The following is a 7251-nucleotide window of genomic DNA, read 5'->3' as shown; positions in this document are numbered from 1 at the left end:
AAATGGCTTACTTATAAAGTGTTTGGCAAGCTGAGATAACTCCTACAATGTAAAATTTATTTCTATCTTTTTATTGTTTCTGTAACAGGTCTGCACTGGACCGCAGTCTCGTAGAGCTGTAAATGACGACAGAGTTTTCGTTCTGGAGTTTGGACCTATAATTTGTAAAGGTAAATAGATATTAATCAGCCTTCATCATAATGAAATAGTAGCAGAGATTCAGAGGTAGGAATTTAGTTGAGATAGATGGCTATAAGAGGAGAACAAAGGAAAAGGCTGTCTAAGCTTATTTTCCGTAAAATCCATTTTCAGGAAGTCTTGTCTCTTTGACCGTTGACTTGCCGTAGACAATGATGATCTCGCTTTTGAGATGTTTTGATGGGAAAAACAACTCATGTGCCAAAATCTTGTCCCAGTGAGATGAGCATTTAATAGAAGAAATGCTCTGCTTAGTGATACATTTGGATGTCTATCTTGAAGATGATGTGACCACTCAAATAACTGACGAGGAAATGGTTGTTTTGGCAACTACATTTCACTTGTATCACATGATACCATACTGGCCAATTCTTTGATGTCAGCTACGATATCATACAATATGTGAACACTTTTTTAACCAATGACTTACATGTGCCTTTTTATATTGTTTCTGAGTTTTCTGTATGTAGGAAAGTCAAACTCTTTATTGTCCATATGGTTAACTCTTTATTTACACTCCATCACATTCATAATGGAAGTCAAATCATGGATCCAAAGGACCACTGTTTGTTGCTATTGACTTATAATTGTCGTCCTGTTGATTTGACTATAAAATGATAAAAACAGGGATATTTCATTCTAGTAATTCTTTATTTTATATAACTTGTTTTGTGTTTTTGTCTTATAGATTTTTTACAGTTGTCACTTGCTCTCAGTAAGTTTATTATTTGTGTTTTGCACAAATTTTTACTCTATGCGTCATATCCATAGTGCCATATACAGTATATTGCTGAATAGTGTGTTCTATGAGTAGCTGTAGTAATTGTCTTTTATGCTGTATTTTTCAGGGATGAATACTTCATGGCCTCTTCTGACACTACTCATTTCCCTCTGCACTACATATCTGATTCTTCCATAGATTCCAGCTGTCTTGTACACTGTGTGCAGAATTATTAGGCAATTTGCGTTTTTCATGATTCGTTTTATTATTGAACAACTCCAGTGCTGAAATTCAATCCAAAAGGTTAATAAACCTGAAACCTGAATATTTAAGAAAGTAGAAGTGCATTTTTTTTCTTTATTAGGAAAATATCTGTGTGCGGAATTATTATGCAACTACGTGGAAAAGCATACATTTTTACCTTGGCCATGTTTCTGAGCACTGATCATCTTGTACTTCTGTCTCTTGCTCAGTGGTGGCTGGGTTTCTGCCCTCCTTTATCTCGCCAGTGTCTCTGAGCACTGAACACCTTGTACTTCTGTGTCTTGGTCAGTGGTGGTTAGTTTTCTGCCTGCTTACCCCGGCCATGTCTCTGAGCACTGAACAGCTTGTACTTCTGTCTTGCTCAGTGGTGATTAGTTTTCTGCCTTACTTACCTCAGCCATGTCTCTGAACACCTTGTACTTCTGTGTCTTGCTCAGTGATGGTTGGTATTCTGCCTTCCTTACCTTGGCCGTGTCTCTGAGCACTGAGCACCTTGTACTTTTGTGTCTTGCTCAGTGGTGGATAGTTTTCTGCCTTCCTTACCTCGGCTGTGTCTCTCAGGACTGAACACCTTGTACTTCTGTGTCTTGCTCAGTGGTGGCTGGGTTTCTGCCTTACTTACCTCAGCCATGTCTGTGAGCACATTGTACTTCTGTGTCTTGCTCAGTGGTGGTTGGGTTACTGCCTTCCTTACCTTGGCCATGTCTCTGAGGACTGAGCACCTTGTACTTCTGTCTCTTGGCCAGTGGTGGTCGGGTTTCAACTCTCCTTACCTCGGCCATGTCTTTTAGCACTGAACACCTTGTACTTCTGGGCACTGCAGAGAGTTTGCAGTTCTGGAATATGACAGCACTGGAGGATAATAGCTTCATGGTCACTTCACGTTTGATTCTTCTCAGGTATTTGGCAGTTAATGTGGGTCTTTTTTTCTCAGCATGTTCTTTGTGACCCTGTTGACTAATTGAAACAAGACTTTTGATGGTTCTGTGATTGTGCCCCAATATCAGTTAATTCTCATTTTGGCCCATTTTTCTAAGGATAACAAGGTGCCTAATAATTCTGCACACCTTAATAAAAGGTGTTCTTATTCTTAGGCAGCACCTCCCTCATTACACAAATAGATATCACCTGATCTGCTTCATCTAATAAGCACTGTCTATTAATGTGTCATAGTGTGAAATGTTTGGCTGTGTTAGATGGGCAGTATGTCGCCAAAGAGCTGTAGAGTGGTACAATAATGAGTGTCTGCAGGCAACAGTGAAGCAAGGTTGAAATTCCTTCAAATTTTGGGACAATATTTCAGAAGATGGACTTGGAAATTTAGTCAAGACTAATGATGTCCACAATGCTGAGAAATACGGGCAGATACTTTTCCATCATGCAATACCATCAGAGAGGTGTCTGAATAGCTCTGAATTTATTCGGCAGCATGACAATGACTCCGACACGCAGAAAATGTCATTAAATGGAACTTGTCACCCCCAAAATCGTGGGTGAGGTAAGCCCACCAGCATCAGGGGCTTATCTACAGCATTATGTAATGCTGTAGATAAACCCCTGATGTATCCTAAAAGATGAGAAAAAGACGTCAGATTATACTCACCCAGGGGCGTTCCCGCTGCTGCTACGGGTCTGGCGCCTCCCATCTTCATCTGATGACGTCCTCTTCTGGTCTTCACACTGCGGCTCCTGCGCAGGCGTACTTTATCTGCCCTGTTGAGGGCAGAGCAAAGTACTGCAGTGCACAGGCGCTGGGCCTCTTTGACCTTCCCGGTGCCTGTGCACTGCAGTACTTTGCTCTGCCCTCAACCGGGCAGACAAAGTACACCTGCGCCGGAGCCACAGCGTGAAGACCAGAAGAAGACGTCATCTGATGAAGATAGAAGGCGCCGGACCCGTAGCAGCAGCGGGACCGCCCCTGGGTGAGTATAATCTAACGTATTTTTCTCATCTTTTAGGATACATCCGCGGCTTATCTACAGCATTACAGAATGCTGTAGATAAGCCCCTGATGCCGGTGGGCTTACCTCACCCACGATTTTGGGGGTGACAGGTTCCCTTTAACCACTATCATCAGGTAAAAAAGGACAAGGAGTCCTGGAAGTGATGATTTAGCCCCCACAGAGCCCTGATCACACATCATCCAGTCTGTTTGGGATCACATGAAGAGACAGAAGGATCTGCACAAGCGACATCCACAGAAGATCTGTGGTCGGTTCTCCAAGATGTTTGGAACAACCTCCTGACAAGTTCCTTCAAAAACTGTGTGCAAGTATCTAGAAGAACTGATGCATTGATGCTGTTTTGATTATAAAGGGCAGTCACATCAAATATTGATTTTATTTTTATCTTTCCTTTGTTCATTCAGTTTGCATTTCGTTATTTGATAAAAATAATCTATTAACACTTCTGGTTTTGAAAGCTTCTTACTTTGCTGCTGTGGCGCCCCTAGGGGTATTTGCCACAAAAATAGTTATTGACACCAAATACAAATATTAAAATAGCAAGACTGCACTACCATCTCCGGCCAGAAGGGGGAGCTCCAGAGACTCCCCTTGATCTATTCTGGTCTGAGAAAAGGACTGGCAGTTGGGTTGAGGAGCTGAAAGTGAGAGGTCGTATAACTGAACTCCTAACAGCCCTATGACGGATTATAGGCCCGTAATACCCATAGTAGGAAAAGAGGAATAGAGAAAAAGGACATTGTGAGAACCGGGTAGCAATAATTTCTACCCAAAATAGGCGCAGAGACGGATACCGGATCCGTGGCTATATTCGTTATATATAATACAGCAACCGGAAGGACGTGAGGTGATATCAGCTTCACCAGGGTAAGACGCAGCAACAGACACAGAGTTCAGCGGTACTCCCAAAGGGGGTAAGCCGACAAAAAGGACTCGGGTTGTCCGTTGAACCAGAGCACAGAAGAGACAGATTGAGTCGGCAGTCAGTTCACATACAGCAGCAGGGCCATACAGAAACTGCGCATAATAAGAGGTGGACATCCTGACAGGGTCAAAGTAATTCAGAGTTCTTATACAGACTCCGGTGACAGTATTGGTTGCAAATCCCTTTTTGTTGAAGTAAACTGGTTAAACGTTTCAGCGCCTCAGTCTTTCATTTGGACAATAGCCATCGATCCAGGATCGGGGTCATCACAGCTGAGAGGACCTGCTGCTGATCAAGTAAGTGTCTGTTCCTTCATGATATCCCTTACACTGTGCATCGCCTGAGGCCACAGCACCAGGTCAAGCCACTAGTGACATCCCCCTCAAGAGACGGACCTCTTTGATCTGGTGCTGGGTACCTCGGTCTCCCGGGCGTCACACTGCATTTCTTTTTAAACCAATAAAGCTCAATGAATGTTATGTCCTTTGAGTATGGGGGGAGGTGAGGAGAATAATTTATTTTTTTCATATATGTTGGAGAAGAGCTGCAAAACAGGGACATTATTACTGGAAGAAGCCCAGGATGGGGCACATTTTTACCAGGATAAGAGACATGTTAATGGAAAGGGCCCTCTATGGGGGGCATTATACCAGAGGCTCAGGTAGGGGAAAATCATACCAGAATGGGGGACATACAGGTTCGGACTAGCCCATAGGGGAACAGGGGAATTCTCCAGTGGGCCCCTATGCGGATCTGGACCCCCAGCCCCACCGTATGGGCCATACTTGATTCACTCTGTACAGAAAAAAGAAGCCTATAATCATTCATTAATCCAACTTATTATTACATAGAGATATGGGTAAATTTGTGAATGAGGGTAGTGTAATATTTGTATGCAGGTGAAAAATCCCCCCCCCCCCCCCGAAGTCAATGTTATAGGTGGGCCCTTGGCACCCCAGTCTGACCCTGGGGACATATAGTATTGGAAGGGACCCAGAATAATGTTGCATTATACCAGGATGGAGGCCATATATTGCTGAAAGAGACTCAAGTAAGGGGGCATTATACCAGGAGGGGGCACAGGATGGAAGATATTATACAGGGACATTATACCAGGAAGATGGAGGACATTATCACTGGAAGGGGCCAGGATGGGGACATTATACCAGGAAAGGGACCAGAATGAAGGACATTATGCTTGGAAGGAGCCCAGGATAGGGGCCATTATTTCAGGAATGGGAGAACACATATGTCTTCACAGGATCTGGAACTCTACAAGGGCCCATACATCTGACAATCACACAAAGGAGAACCAGGCCCACATGTTGTCAAGGGGTCCATTGGACTCTAGTTACACCGCTGTGTAAAATTCTATAGGAATGAACAATGCTAAATTGTCAAATATACAATAAGGCCAGGGCCAGCTACATATTTATTGACATCTAGTGGCCATCAAGCAGATTGTTCTAGAAAAAGGATCTTGCTTAACAGCCTGCAGTAAAAAACGAAATAATAATTCCATTTATAACTATCAGACTGGGGAATAACAACAGATTGACAAGCATATTCTAACACCTCAAATCAATACAGGGGAGGACAATTTTATATTACAGGATGATTTATGTAAACTAGAAGCTTGGGCTGATAAATGGCAAATGAGCTTTAATGGGGATAAATGTAAGGTCATGCACTTGGGTAGAAGTAATAAGATGTATAACTATGTGCTTAATTCTAAAACTCTGGGCAAAACCATCAATGAAAAAGACCTGGGTGTATGGGTGGATGACAAACTCATATTCAGTGGCCAGTGTCAGGCAGCAGCTACAAAGGCAAATAAAATAATGGGATGCATTAAAAGAGGCATAGATGCTCATGAGGAGAACATAATTTTACCTCTATACAAGACACTAGTTCGACCACACTTAGAATACTGTGCACAGTTCTGGTCTCCGGTGTATAAGAAAGACATAGCTGAACTGGAGCGGGTGCAGAGAAGAGCGACCAAGGTTATTAGAGGACTGGGGGGTCTGCAATACCAAGATAGGTTATTACACTTGGGGCTATTTAGTTTGGAAAAACGAAGACTAAGGGGTGATCTTATTTTAATGTATAAATATATGAGGGGACAGTACAAAGACCTTTCTGATGATCTTTTTAATCATAGACCTGAGACAGGGACAAGGGGGCATCCTCTACGTCTGGAGGAAAAAAGGTTTAAGCATAATAACAGACGCGGATTCTTTACTGTAAGAGCAGTGAGACTATGGAACTCTCTGCCGTATGATGTTGTAATGAGTGATTCATTACTTAAATTTAAGAGGGGACTGGATACCTTTCTGGAAAAGTATAATATTACAGGTTATATATACTAGATTCCTTGATAAGGCGTTGATCCAGGGAACTAGTCTGATTGCCGTATGTGGAGTCGGGAAGGAATTTTTTTCCCCATGGTGGAGTTACTCTTTGCCACATGGTTTTTTTTTGCCTTCCTCTGGATCAGCATGTTAGGGCATGTTAGGTTAGGCTATGGGTTGAACTAGATGGACTTACAGTCTTCCTTCAACCTTAATAACTATGTAACTATGTAACCTCAATGTAATAAAAAGTAAGAGTTTATCATAAGGGATTGACAGTGTTAGCTTGAGAAAGCTTAGGGTGTCACGTCCTATCTTCAGTTCCAAACTCTGATCACTACAATAAAGTTGCTGTGCCATTTAGGACAATCATGGCAAATGAGAACGACTGGATTCTCAATAATGGGGTGCAAAAACGCACTTTGTCAGAAATAAAGAAGTGGACGTGTGCTGTTCTTTCCCTTTATGTCTGTGAATGGAGAAATCTGGGCCGAGCTTCCTCTATTACTGGGAAATAAGGCTTGGTCTGTTCCATAGAGGACTTTTCATACCACAATATGAAATAGATTAGCATACACTATTTAAACTGAAAAAAAAAATCATAGAAAAAAAGCCCGAAACACCGTGTCTGCGAATTGAGATACTGATTTGGCTTTTATCCTAAGTCATATTGCACGACTCGTTAAAGGGTTGATTGTGACTTGTAGGATCGCTACTTCCAATAGGTGGCGCTGTAGAGTTTAAGTCCTCTTTTTCTCAGAAGAGGCAATTTGCATAGTTTTGTATAACATTAAAGCAAAACCTGCAGTTTTTAACCATGACCAG

General features: G+C 42.3%; 1 long non-coding RNA gene across 1 annotated transcript; it reads left to right on the top strand.

The window, feature by feature from the left end:
- The first annotated feature begins 89 nt into the window (after window positions 1–89).
- LOC143785934 (uncharacterized) lies at window positions 90–1603 on the top strand. Its single transcript, XR_013218161.1, has 3 exons — window positions 90–170; window positions 887–913; window positions 1047–1603. It is a non-coding gene; the product is annotated as an uncharacterized LOC143785934 (long non-coding RNA).
- Window positions 1604–7251: the final 5648 nt, after the last annotated feature.

The sequence above is a fragment of the Ranitomeya variabilis genome, chromosome 7, assembly GCF_051348905.1.
Source record: "Ranitomeya variabilis isolate aRanVar5 chromosome 7, aRanVar5.hap1, whole genome shotgun sequence".
Taxonomy (NCBI): domain Eukaryota; kingdom Metazoa; phylum Chordata; class Amphibia; order Anura; family Dendrobatidae; genus Ranitomeya; species Ranitomeya variabilis.
Note: the sequence above shows the minus strand (reverse complement) of the source record. Positions and strands in the feature narration are given on the sequence as shown.